Source organism: Chiloscyllium punctatum, chromosome 10 (genome assembly GCF_047496795.1).
Source record: "Chiloscyllium punctatum isolate Juve2018m chromosome 10, sChiPun1.3, whole genome shotgun sequence".
Taxonomy (NCBI): Eukaryota; Metazoa; Chordata; class Chondrichthyes; order Orectolobiformes; family Hemiscylliidae; genus Chiloscyllium; species Chiloscyllium punctatum.
Window position 1 is genome coordinate 31825321 of NC_092748.1, and position 13712 is coordinate 31839032.

General features: G+C 39.6%; 1 protein-coding gene across 19 annotated transcripts in view; it reads right to left on the reverse strand.

The window, feature by feature from the left end:
- The window catches only part of map2 (microtubule-associated protein 2), a 258873-nt gene that overhangs the window by 205709 nt on the left and 39452 nt on the right, over window positions 1–13712 (reverse strand). Inside the window, exon 2 of one of the 19 annotated variants that reach the window (XM_072578780.1) lies at window positions 2021–2140. The exons of 17 other annotated variants lie outside the window; for them this stretch is intronic. The gene's annotated coding sequence lies outside the window, so the exon portion shown is untranslated. Of the gene's footprint in view, window positions 1–2020; window positions 2144–13712 lie in introns of those variants that run through there. One more of the 19 variants, XM_072578779.1, reaches the window with a different exon arrangement.

Genomic DNA, 13712 nt, shown 5'->3' on the forward strand with positions numbered 1-13712 from the left:
ATTCCATTGAGCTGGCTAATTGGAAGGTATTAAACATAGCCCAGCTATTGTTAGTAAGAGGGGAAAGGAAAATTGATAATTGTAGGCCAATTAGCATAGTATCTGTCATTTGGAAAATTCCGGAATCCATTATTAAGCAAGTAATAATAGAGCATTTAGGATGGAGTCAGCAATTATTTTATGAAATGGAAATCATGTTTAACAAGTGAGGCTAGTGAGGCCACGTTTAGAATACTGCTTACAATTCTTGTTGGCCTTCAATAGGAAAGATGTTGTTAAACCTGAGAGGATGCAGAGAAGGGTGGTGGCTCAGTGGTTAGCACTGCTGCCAGGGACCTGGGTTTGATTCCAGCCTAGGTCTGTGTGGAGTTTGCACATTCTCCCAGTGTCTTTGTGGGTTTCCTCCAGGTGCTTCGGTTTCCTCCCACAATCAAAGATGTGCAGGTTAGGTGAATTGGCAATGCTAAATTCCCCATAGTATTCAGGGATGTGTAGGTTAGGTGCATTAGACAGGGGTAAATGTAGAGTAATAGGGCGGGGCAGTGGGTCTGAGTGTGTTGCTCTTCGGAGGGTTCATGTGGACTTGTTGGGCTGAAGGGCCTGTTTCCACACTGTAGGGATTCAGTGAAAAGATTTACAAGGATGTTGCTGGGTCTGGTCCAGTTGAGTTGTAGGGAGAGGCTGAATAGGCTAGGTCTTTTTCCTTGGTTGGGGTGTTCCAAAATTAGAGAGCATAGGTTTAAGGAGGGGGGAAAGATTTAAAAGGGACCTTTTCACATAGAGGGTGGTGCAGGTATGGAATGAGCTAACTGAAGACCTGGTTGAGGAGAGTACAATTACAACAGTTAAAAAGCTTCTGGAACATGAATAGGAAGGACTTAGAGGGATATGGGGCAAATACAAATAAATTGGACTGGCTCAGATTGGGAGGTCTGGTCAGTGCAGAGAAGTTGGACTGAAGGGTCTGTTTCTATGCTGTATGACTCCATGTCCTTGTACAAGGTACATTTTTAGCATGAGGTACAGAAAGCAACTAGGAAAGCAAGGAGGCTTGATTTTGAGGGATTTGTATAAAAGTGTAAAGGTATCTTATTCCAACTGTGTAGTGTTTTGCAGAGACCACAACTTCAATATTGTGTGCAGGTCTAGACTCATAGCCAGGAAGACAGAGAGAATAGCTGGAGAACATAGATTGAATGGTCTCAGCCTCAGGCTAAGGGTCAGTCATTTCAAATGGAGCCAAGCAGAATTTTCTTTCCTCAGTGGATTGTGAACCTTTGGAGGGTTGTGCCTCTGAGGACTATACTGGAGTATATTCCAACACTTCAATCAACAGATTGCGGACTCCATGGAAATCAAGTAATTATGGAGATCAGGCAGGAAAGTGGAATGGAGGTTCAGAGTCAGCATGATCTTATTAACTAATGGAGCAGGTCTAATGTTATTATGCTCTCTTTTTCCCCTGCCAAAACATGGATTTGGCAACAACTCCTTAAACTATTTATAATTGAGGGCATTTTATTTACTTAGCTTTTTTATAACCTTTTTTTGGTACTGTTTTAGTACTTACCCCTCTAAGATTGGCTTTTTAGGACATTTCTGTTGGACATAGCTGGGTTCTGACCCTGCAAACTTTTTATTCTCAGAATTAAAACTATTATGTTTATTTCATTTTGATCAAATACATTGTGAAAATAGAGTATGCTCATTCCATGTGAAACTACAATTCTTACTCAAAAAAAAAAGTGAGAGTATTGATTGGTTGTAAATCTCTCAGAGTGGAGAAGTTCTTCTTAACAAAATGTCCGGAACCCTTTGGGTTAATGTAAAACAAAAGCATCAGAACTTGGCAGGATGCATTAAATAATCCTGGGAGACAAGGGGGAGGAAATTGTCAGAGCCCTAGAGATATTTCAAAGCTGTACTGACTGTGAATATATGCCAGAGGACAGAAGAATGGCCTATGCTTTTGCTCAAAAAAGGGAGACAACGCTAATTCAAATAATTATATACCACTTACTTTGACATCAGTGTACAGTCTTTAATTACTGTTGAAATTGCCACCTATGCGAAGAGAGAAAATAGTTGCAAGTAACCAGCTTGAATTTCAAAAGGATGATCAGATGTGATAAATCCTAGCCTTCTTTGAGGAGGTAACATGAAAGAAAAAGAATAAGAAATGAAGGATTAGGACAAATAGGTTATTTTCAGGACAATAAATTATAAGTAGTGCAATGGCATAGGGATCAGTGCTACTGCCTCAGCTATTTACAATCCATATTATCAATTTGAAAATAAAGGACTCACTGCCTTGCTCACGATATGGAGCAAGTTGCGAGGATTCCACAAAGAGATATTGATAAGGTAGGTGATTAGATTTGAAAGAGAGATGGAGCAGAATGTAGGAAACAGAGGTGGGAATAGAATAGAACTTTATTTAAATGGAGAAACACTGCAACACAAATGTATTCCCGCCTTGTACATATGTCACAAAGTATCAACATGCAAAGATAGATTGTTGGCCTTTACTGTAAGGTTTATAAAGATAAAGATATGCAACTGTACAGAGCACTGGTGAGACTGCATAGTATTGTGTGTAGTCTTAGTCAATTAACTTAAGGACCATACGTGCACTGGAAGCAGTTCAGAAAAGGTACCGCAGACCAATTCTTGGGGTGAAAGGTTTATTTTAGAGGAAAGGTTGAGCTTGGAAGAATGAGGGGTAATCATATTGAAACTGGTTTGACAGAGCAGACGCTGAGTGTTTCCCCTGATGAGTGTAGCACGGGGGAAGCAGCTCAAACACTAACGGTTTCTCATTTAAGACAGGAACAAGAATGATTTTCTCTCTCTCCCAGAGGGCCACTATCTATGAAATTCACTTCTCCAGTGAGCAGTAAAGGCAGAGTCATCTCATGAATGCTTAGTTTTTATCATTTCTCAGTCTATCGCATGTAGTACAGTGTGTGCAGCATGAGGGCAGGACTTCATCATTAAAGGCTAATCCAAAAACAGTGTCACTGTACAACAGGTAGATTAGTAAAGGCAGTAAATGTTTCTCTTCATGCTTCTGATCAGTTGTCACACATCCAGAGAGATATTTACCATTGGGACTTAGTTTTGTCAGCTTTGGTTCTACAAGCTTCTTTTGATGTTCTGCATTGATGTCCCCCCATTCGGTTCATCTTGCTCCCTTGCTGACCTCAATGCTATTTCCAAGTAGTATTATACAATAATGAGCATCAATTAATTGGCCAGTGGCCAAGACTAGATGTGGTGATCAGGAATATTCTTTGCCCATATTTAGCCTGCAGTTTAAAGACATCATGGAGTCTAGAGTCAATGAGAGCTCATTCGCAAGCCCACTCCCTCCTGATTGTATCTCAAGATGCATACATACCCAGGGATATTGTTACAGGATGCAGAGATCTTGACTGTGAGGTATGAATCAATGAGTATGACCATGTTAGGTTATTGCTTGTGTAACAGCTCTCCAATGCTTGGCAAAATTCCATAAACATTAGTGAAGATCGACCAGCCTGAGAATTTTTATGAAAACTGGACTTTTTTTTGGGAGTATCTCTATCATCTCTAATGATAGTTTTCACGAAGTTCTTCACCACGGAGATTGAAGTCTAAACGCTTACTAAAATTACAACCTGGCAAGTCTGGATAAGGGCAGATGGAACATCTTGTTAGTTGCCAATGAGCCAGTGAGGATATTTATTATGACATCAATAACAACTTTAGCTACTCCTGTGGTACACAATGACAACTTAACCTGGTCCTGGTGAATTTTCCACCTCAAATCATTTCAATTTAGCTTATTGTACTTTTCTCGTTCTAATGAAAGTAGCTCACTCTAAGTACTGGCCAGATTTTCACTGTAAACATAATGGATCAGGATAAGATTTTCCCATCGCTTCCATGGAAATTAAACAGCAACATCTGACAATTACATGTACAGTGAGAGTCAGAAATCTGGCCAATGGTGGGAACTAAACATGCTGGAAATCATTGGAGTTTATAAAATCTAGTGTAAGGACCCTTTAAACAACATCTTTATTATTGCCAAATAACCCATCTGGTACTGAAAATGAATTATGAGTGTGGTTTCATTCCACAATTAAAATCTGTAGATAACATTTTCTTTTACTTGTCCTTTGTCTCTTTCTCTTAATTAAATGTTTCTTCCCATCTTGAATTGTTTCTATACTAGATTTGACAGAGAATTCAATATGCCAAATGACTTTCTAGATAAAACTTCAGGTTTCCTCATCAACAATTCTTGAAACAGACCAATCAGGGATTGATTGCTTACCATATTTACAATATCTCCTGTTGAAGGCACTATACGATGATGGCCCTCTAACTTGCCACACATTTCAGTGCAAAATTCTATGAGAAGTCATTGGGCATGACTAAGCACAATAAACAGCTGATGCTATTCGTCCACCCCAGTAAAATCTAGCTTCAGACTGTACATGTTCCACAAAGAGATGATCCAATGCACTCAGCAATAGGCCCATGTCTTCAGCTATACCAGAGTCATCATCATTAGTTTTATATCACTTGCTCTGCAAATGGTCTTCTTTGCTCTGTAACTGATTTTTAACATCCAAAATTATTTACCATTTTTCAATTACTTCACCTAACGAAAGAGCAGTGCTCCGAAAGCTTCAGATTTCAAATAAACCTGGTGGACTATAACCTGATGTCATTAGACTTCTGACCTTGCTCACTCTGATCAAACACCGGCACTTCCACTAATTTTGAAATTCAGTTTAGTTTATGTGGTACTGCATTTTAGCTTCCCAGAGCTGAAAGAGAAGACTCTCCTGCTCGACCTGCTGTACTTTTTCCAGCACCACATATTATCAACTGACTTTCCAGCACCTGCAGCCTTCACTATCTCCAACAAACCTCTATTACACTTAAGTTACCTAAATCACCAAAAATCCACCATATGTTTGGCAGATGGTGGAATTTGAATTTAAGAGGAACAAAAAAAATCTGGGATTAAGAGCCTAATGATGACAAGGAAACCATCAGTTTACTGATGTCCTTCAGAGAAGGTAATTTGCCATCCATACTGTGTGGCCGGCATGCGACTTCAGATCCAAAACAATGTGGTTGATCCTCAACAGCTCTCAGGGCAGTTAAGGAGAGGCCACAAATACTAGCCTGGCCAGTAATGTCCACATCCCATGAACAAATAAATTTAAAAAAAACAATGTAAATTCTAAAGTTCCGAAGGAGAACAATCTTTAAATTGCTCAAAAATCTAAAGCTTGATTACAGCCAGAACATAGAACAATGTTCTGCTAAGCATAAGAAAACCTCAACTAAAATTGGAAGCAGCATAACCACCTGGTGTGAACCCATGGCTCCATGCCTGAGAGAAATCAGCAAATAATTCTTATAAATTATAAATGAGTTTTTTTTTCAAAAAAAGTGAGAACTTTCCCTCCCATTTACGCCTTATTTTTCTTGTCCATCCATTCATGAATCTTGATATACATAGAAACAAATTTTCAGGCATCAGCTTCAGTTCCAGGTGCACATCATACTGATGTAGTATTTTGGCAACAAATGTTCTTCCGATTCAGTCAAGAAAAACTCACTTTTACAACAGTTTTAAAATTGATTTGAACATTTTACAACAAATTTCACAGAAATAAAAAGTGTTGGGCGCAGAAGGAAGCCATTCATCAAATTACTTGGTGTCAATTTTCTGCTTTTCCTCAATCTTGCACATTATTTTTATTCAAATAATCTTTTAATTCTCTCTTGAATACCTTGATGAACCCACATCCATCACATTTCCAGGCAATTCATTCTATATGCTAACTACCTGCTCAGTGAAAATGTTATTCATCACTGCACCCTTGCTTCTTTTGCAAATCATTTTAAATCTATGCTGTCTTGTGCTTTTTCCCATTTATGAGCAGGAAGCATTTCTTCCTATCTCCTCTCATGATTTTGAAAACCTCTATTAGATCTGTTTATGACCTTCTTCTTGCCAAAGAGAACACTCCACTTAAACTCTTCAATCTCCCCTCATAATTGAAAATCCTTATCCTTGGAATCATTCTTCTTAACTGCCTCTGCATTTTCTCCAATGCCTGCATACCCTTTTTTAAAAAAAAAGCGGAACTTAGAAATGTACGCAATTCTCCAGGTGAGATCTAACAGATGTCTTATCAAAGTTCATCATCACCTTTGCTCTTGTATTATATGCCCCTGTTAATAAAGCTGCAGATACTGTATGCTTTATTAATTGGTCTCCCCACTTGTCCTGCCACTTTCAATGATCTGTGCACATATGCATTTGGTCCTTCTACTCCTGCATTCCCCTTTAGAATTACATCCTTATTTTATATTGTCTTTCAATGTTCTTCGTACCAAAATGCATAACTACATACTCAAATTTATTTGCCACATATCTGCTCACTCAATCAACCTGTCTGTTTACATCAGGAGTCCTATAGTGTTCGCCTCAGTTTACAACTATTCCAAGTGTTGCATCATCTACAAAATTTGAAATTGACCCCCTATACATAATAATCTAGATTGTTAATCTATATCAGAAAAAAATCAAGATCCTAATATTGATCCCTGGGGAACTCCACCACAAATCCTCCTCTAGCCTGAAAAATATCCATTGATTGTTCCACCATTTCCTATCATTCAATTAATTTTGCAACCATGTTGCTACTGACCCTTTCATTCCATGACCAATAAATTTTCTCAGGTCTGTGTAGCCAATTCAACACTTGTACACTACAATTTAGAACCCTTCTTTTGACTGAGTTCTTGCTTCTGCCACCATAGCCTGGGTAGCATTTCTGCCTTCAGTAAAGAGATGCAATAATTAATTTAACACCTCAGCTGTGGCCCCTCATCCAGGTGTAAATCCCATTTTTGGTACCTAACCAGCCATCTGACTACTTTTACCACCATTTACTGTTCATATGCCCTTGGAAGACTTTCAAACACCTCTATCTTGGCTACCTGTCTTTTCTCACAATTTCTCTTGGCTTTTTTTCCATGTCTGCTCTCAACCTTCAATATTCCTGTTGGTTCTCAATTTCATTTATTACCCAACACTTGTCATGAGCACACCTTTTCTTCTTTATCTTAATTTCCACCTCCTTTGTGATTCAGGGAACTGGATTGGTTTGTGTACTCCTTCAAATGGGAAAGATAGGGCATTGCCTGTACCCAAAAACATCTCTCATTTAAACGTAGCCCAATGCTCAGTTACTGTTTTTCCTGCTCACCTCTTGTTTCTCTCATTACTGGCTAGCTCTGTTCTTGCAGAATCTGCTTTTGCTACCTGATTTTCCTCACTCTGGATTGTTCCATGTCATTTTCCAAAATCATCGTAAACCTTACAAGACAATGAGCAATGACTCCTAAATGCTCACTGCCTGACACTTTAGTCATGCCATTTCTAAGAACCGGGTGCAACAGTGGATCCTTCCTTGTTGGATTGAAAACATACTGCGATAGGAAGCTCTCCTGCATTCAATCAAGGAACACTTGCCCTTCACTTCCTTGTACATAAATGACCTAAACACTGATATTTAAGTCCCCCCATTGTAACTACACTACAGTGTTGGCATCTCCAACTTCCCTTCAGATTTCTTCTTCCACACCCTTTCCACTAGTTGGTTATCTACAACTAGCAATGCAATTGTACCATTTTGACCCTTAGTTCTCACCAAATTGATTGTGCGCTTGGAACCTCAGACATCCTCTTCTTCCATCATTCCAAAGAACTCCTTATCCAATTATGCCACCCCTCCTCATTTCCTATTTAATATTTTCTGAATACTGCCTAGCTAGGAACATTTAATAATTTCACCTTGATTTGATTACTGTTTTTTTCTGCTTACATTGAGTAAGTGCCTTCAAAGAATTGGCATTTGGAAGGATAAAAATATCTTTATAAGTCTATTTGAAAAAGGTCCAAAGGATCAATCTCATTATATATAAAACAACTATTAATTTCATGACCAGTCCTGACACAGAATGTTGTTTATAGCCACACTTAAGTTTTCAATCTGGTTCAAGATTTTCTGCTGATAAAACTCATGCAAAAAAGTAAAACAATTTTAATTCTGCAACCATTATACAAGTCTGAAATGCTACATAAAAACACCAGTTGTTAGAAGCAATTGAACAAATGCTCGTGTACATTTGTATGCAAATCAGGTGAATGGAAACAGAGACTCAATTGAATTGCATTACGTCTGTTCAGCATTTAATTTCCTAGCAATTTGCTTCACTTGATGAATAGCATTCAAATAAATACAGAACTTCTTTCAGCATTATTGCAGCCCCTACATTACTACAAAAATGAAACACTCAAAATTAACAGAAACTGCTGCAGTTAACTTTACAAATTTCTGCCAAATTAGGAACAATGCTTTCACACAGAACTAAAATGAGGCAATTGTATTTATACCATTCAGCAAGTTCAGTCACTGGAAATGCTTGTAAGGAGTAGTCAGTTAAAGCAGAACTGTACACTCAGGATTATGCCCTACATTCATTCTAAAATTTCATTTTTCCACTACTTGCCATAAACTAGTGTTGGATGAACTGCAGTTTCCTTATTTGTATATTATCTCTCTACCCTTCAGGCTCTCTGCCTGTATTCCTGATGAAGGGCTTTTGCCCAAAATGTCAATTTTACTGCTCCTTGGATGCTGCATGAACTGCTGTGCTTTTCCAGCACCTCTCTAATCTGGACTCTGGTTTCCAGCAACTGCAATAGTTGTTTTTACCTTATTTGTATATTGGTCAAACAAAATGGTTACAATTAGCCCACAGGTCAAACTCCACTCAGTTTATCTATTCCATCCTCCTCTTCGGTTAGATATCTCAATATCGTCAGGCTCTATATCCTATTTACCAGTGATTTGAGTTTCTAATCCCATGTTATCTCCAAATACAGTGCCTACCTGTTAGCTCTATATCACATGCCCCACCACTGAAACCCTAATCTCTTCCACATTCCTAATGAAGGGCTTATGCCAGAAACATCGATTCTCCTGCTCCTCGGATGCTGCCTGCTGGCTGTGCTTTTCCAGCACCACACTTTTTGACTCCATTCAATTAATGAGCACCTGGCTGACCACCTGCCTTCGCCAAACTTTGGATCATGCAAAACTCTCCTGCCTACATCCAGTCCAACAGTAAGTTCCACTCAGCCATCACCATTATTCAAAGTCGCTGTTCTAACAGCATGTTAAAAATTCTCTTCCTGCCCAAAACCCTGTATACCTCAGATTTTGACCTGCTTTGCATCGGTCCAGGAACACCACCACCATAACACGCATGCATTTATCTAGCTCCTACAACACAAATTTTCTTCCTTAACCTGTCAACCCTCTTAATTTCCCCCTCAATGCCCGAGGGTCAATTTTTCTGTAAATATGCTACTAATGACAGCTTGCTATCTAGAGACTATATATAAATTGCAATTATGATCCTTAAATTCGAAGTAACAAAGACATTCACTCAGCACTTTTTAAACTGAAACACAGCATGCTGAACACAAGTCAAACCTTATTAAGTTTAATCTCCAAGCATTTCTTGGGTGTACTAATTTCCACTTGCTGGGGCCTTCATCTAGAGGCTCTGAGCATTGCCAACACAAAGTATATTGGGTAGGATCAACAATGCTGGCCAGAGGCATTTAGCACTGCACATCAAGCTAATGGTTGAGAATTGAAAACTGAGCACTGACTTTACCACTGCCAGAAAGGCAGAAATATATTAGCTGTAACCTTGCAACAGAATCCAAGTATTATTTAAATGTTCAACATGGTAACGAGCTGAATATATGTAGCAACGAGATGCATCACAGCACTGCACCACACAGAAGCAGAGCAGAATTGAAAAGACACAGAGGATTGGTTGACTAACAGGAAGCAAAGAGTCGAGATAAATGAGTGTTTTTCTGGTTGGCAATCAATCAGTGACTAGTGGTGTGTCTCAGGGACCAGTGTTGGGACCACAATTATTCACAATTTACATAGATGAGTTGGATTTGGGGACCATGTGTAATGTGTCAAAGTTTGCAGATGACACTAAGATGAGTGGCAAAGCAAAGTGTGCAGAGAACTGTGAAACTTTGCAGAGGAACATAGATTCTTTAAGTGAGTGGATAAAGTCTGGCAAATGTAATACAATGTTAATAAATGTGAAGTCATCCATTTTGGTAGGAGTAACAGTAAAAAGGATTATTATTTGAATGGTAAAAAGTTGCAGCATGCTGCTATGCAGAGAGACTTGGGTGTCGATGTGCATGAATCAGAGGGTTGGTCTGCAGGTACAAGTAATTAGGAAGGCAAATGAAATTCTGTCCTTCATTGTGAAAAGGATGGAGTTTAAAAACAGGGAGGTTATGTTGCAGCTATACAGCATGCTGCTAACACCACACCTGGAGTACTGCATGCAGTTTTGGTCTCCTTACTTGATAAAAGGATGTACTGGCACTGGAGGGGGTGCAAAGCAGGTTTACTAGGTTCATTCCAGAGTTGAAGGGGTTGACTTATGAGGAGACACTGAGTAGACTGGGATTATATTCATTGGAATTTAGAAGAATGAGGGAGGAACTTCTCGAAACATAAAATTATGAAGGGAACAGATAAGATAGAAGTAGAGAGGATGTTTCCACTAGTGGGTGAAACTAGAACAAGAGGGCATAGCCTCAAGATTAGGGAGAAGGAACTTCTTCCCTCAAAGGATTGTAAATCTATGGAATTCCCTGCCCAGTGTAGTAGTTGACGCTACTTCAGTAAATGTTTCTGCTGATGGGTGAGTCCCAAACCAGAGGACACAGCTTAAAAATAAGGGGTAGGCCATTTAGGACAGAGATGAGGAGAAACTTCTTCACCCAGAGAGTGGTGGGTGTGTGGAATGCTCTGCCCCAGAAGGCAGTGGAGGCCCAGTCTCTGGATTTGTTTAAGAAAGAGTTGGATAGAGCTCTCAAGGATAGTGGAATCAAGGGTTATGGAGATAAGGCAGGAACAGGATACTGATTGAGGATGATCAGCCATGATCATAATGAATGGTGGTGCAGGCTCAAAGGGCACCTATTGTCTATTGTCTAAATGCTTCTAAAGTGAATGTAGATTTTTTTTTAAAACAATAAAGGAATTAAGGGATACAAAGAGTTGAGTCCATGAAAAGATCAGCCATGATCTTATTGAATGGTGGATCAGGCTACAAGGGCCAGATGTCCTATTCCTGCTCCTAGTTCTTATGTTCTTCTGTAATGATTTGCATCTTCCTCCAGGTTCCAGCACAGAAGACATATTGCCCAGAAGCATGCTTTTCTCTTCAGAAGCAGTCTCTCCCAGGCTAGTGTGCTGAAGCTAGTAAATAAAGCAAATAAAGAATATCCATAATGCCTCCATTTGATTCTAAACAGTTGAGTCCATATTTGAGCCATTGCCATTACCAACATTTGAGGAATATCTTTCAAGAATTCAGTGTTAATCATGCACATAAAAGTTTATGATTACACAACCACAATGTGTATTATTCATTGAAGGCAGTTGGGGTTAGGAATGGGGGCAGCAGACAATTGATATGTTGGATTGTGCAATTATGCTGTTAAGGTTTGTCTTGAAAAGCAATGGCTCAGTGCAATGATGGTGTGTACGAATTTCATTGGCAACTGGACAAACTATTGGGGTAACCTTATAAACATTTTAATTTGACAATTTTAAAACAAGGCATGTTAATCTCAATACTGCAAACTTGCACGTAATGACCCATACCTTCTGATCAGCCTCAAAGCCCCTTTTCTCAAATCAGACTAAAAAAATTTATGTACCTGTATTACCGTGATTTATCTGACTAATCTTCCAACATCAGATCCTTCCAAACTCAGTCAATATAGGATTCCTCAGAGTGAGTGGGAAGGAAGCTAGAAGAGGATCAGGGACTGGGATGAGTGGGAGATCGGAACATTTGAGTAAGTAGAGTACATGGACTGGGGGATCAGAGGGTTGGGGAGCAGATTGGAAAAATAGAGGATTGGAGTTTGGGCGTAGAATCAGGAGATCAGAGGGTCAGGATGGTGATGTGGGGGCACAGGAGCAAGGAATGGAGTTTGAGATTTGGTAAAGCGATTGGACAGGCAGTTCAGGAGAAAGAGACAGCCGGATTGTCAGAGTTAAAGGTTGCAGAGTCAGCAGTTTAAAGAGGAGCCAGTGGTGAGAATCTTAAGGTGGGATCCAAAACAAAAGGTAGCATAATCAGAGTATTGTACATCAATTCTATCATTTCCCAGGAATTAGGCATGGTTTTAATCTAACATTTTCTGAGTAATCATGCAAGTAAACCAAAATTCTCCCAAGCCTTCAGCTCTTAGAGAAGTATAAAGGCAGTGGGATGTCAGGAGGGCAAAAAGGTGTCATGAGATAGCTTTGACAAACACAGTTAAGGAGAATTCAAAGGGCTTATTTAAATACATTAAGGACAAAAGGGTAATTAGGGAGAGAATAGGGGTCCTGTAAGTTCAGCAAGGCAGCTGATGTGTGGAGCTGCAGGAAGTGAGGGAGATACTAAACAAGTATTTTGCATCAGTGTTTACTGTGGAGAAAGACATGGAAGATACAGAATGTGGGGAAGTAGATGGTGACATCTTGAAAAATGTCCGTATTATAAAGGTGGTGGTGCTGGATGTCTTGAAATGCAAGAAAGTGGATAAATCCCCAGGACCTGATTAGGTGCACCCTAAATTTCAGTGGGAAGCTAGGGAAGTGATTGCTGGGCCTCTTGCTGAGATATTTGGATCAACAATAGTCACAAGACTGGAGGTTGGCTATTTAAGACAGACTGCAAGGAAAAGCCAAAGATCTTTAGACCAGTGAGCCTGACATTAGTGATGGGCAAGTTGTTGGAGGGAATCCTGACGAACAGGATTTACATGTATTTGGAAAGGCAAGGACTGATTAGGGATAGTCAGCATGGCTTTGTGTATGGGAAATCACGTCTCATGAATTTGATTGAGTTTTTTGAGGACGTTAGGAAGAGGATTGATGAGGGCAGAGTGGTGAATGTCATCAATATGGACTTCAATAAGCCATTCAACAAGGTTCTTCATGGGAGGCTGGTTAGTAAGATTAGATCTCATGGAATATAGGGAGAACTAGCCATTTGGATACAGAACTGGCTCAAAGGCAGAAAATAGAGGGTGGTGGTGGGAGGGCTGCTTTTCAGACTGGAGGGTTGTGTCCAGTGGCATGCCACAAGGATAGGTGCTGGGTCCACTACTTTTTGTCATTTATATAAATGATTTGGATGTGAACATAGGAGGTATAGTTAATAAATTTCCAGTTCACACCAAAATTGGAAGTGTAGTGGACAGCCAAGAATGTTACCTCAGATTACAACGGGATCTTGATCAGATGGGCCATTGGGCTGAGGAGAGGCAGATGGAGTTTAATGCAGATAAATGTGAGGTGCTGCATTTTAGAAAAGCAAATCAGAACAGGACTTATACACTTAATACTAAGGACCTGCGGAGTGTTGCTGAACAAAGAGACTTTGGAATGCAGGTTCATAGTTCCTTGGAAAGATAGTTGCAGGTAGATAGGATAGTGAAGGCGGCGTTTGGTATGCTTTCCTTTATTGGTTAGAGTATTGAGCATAGAAGGTAAAACCAATGACAGCAGATGCTGGAA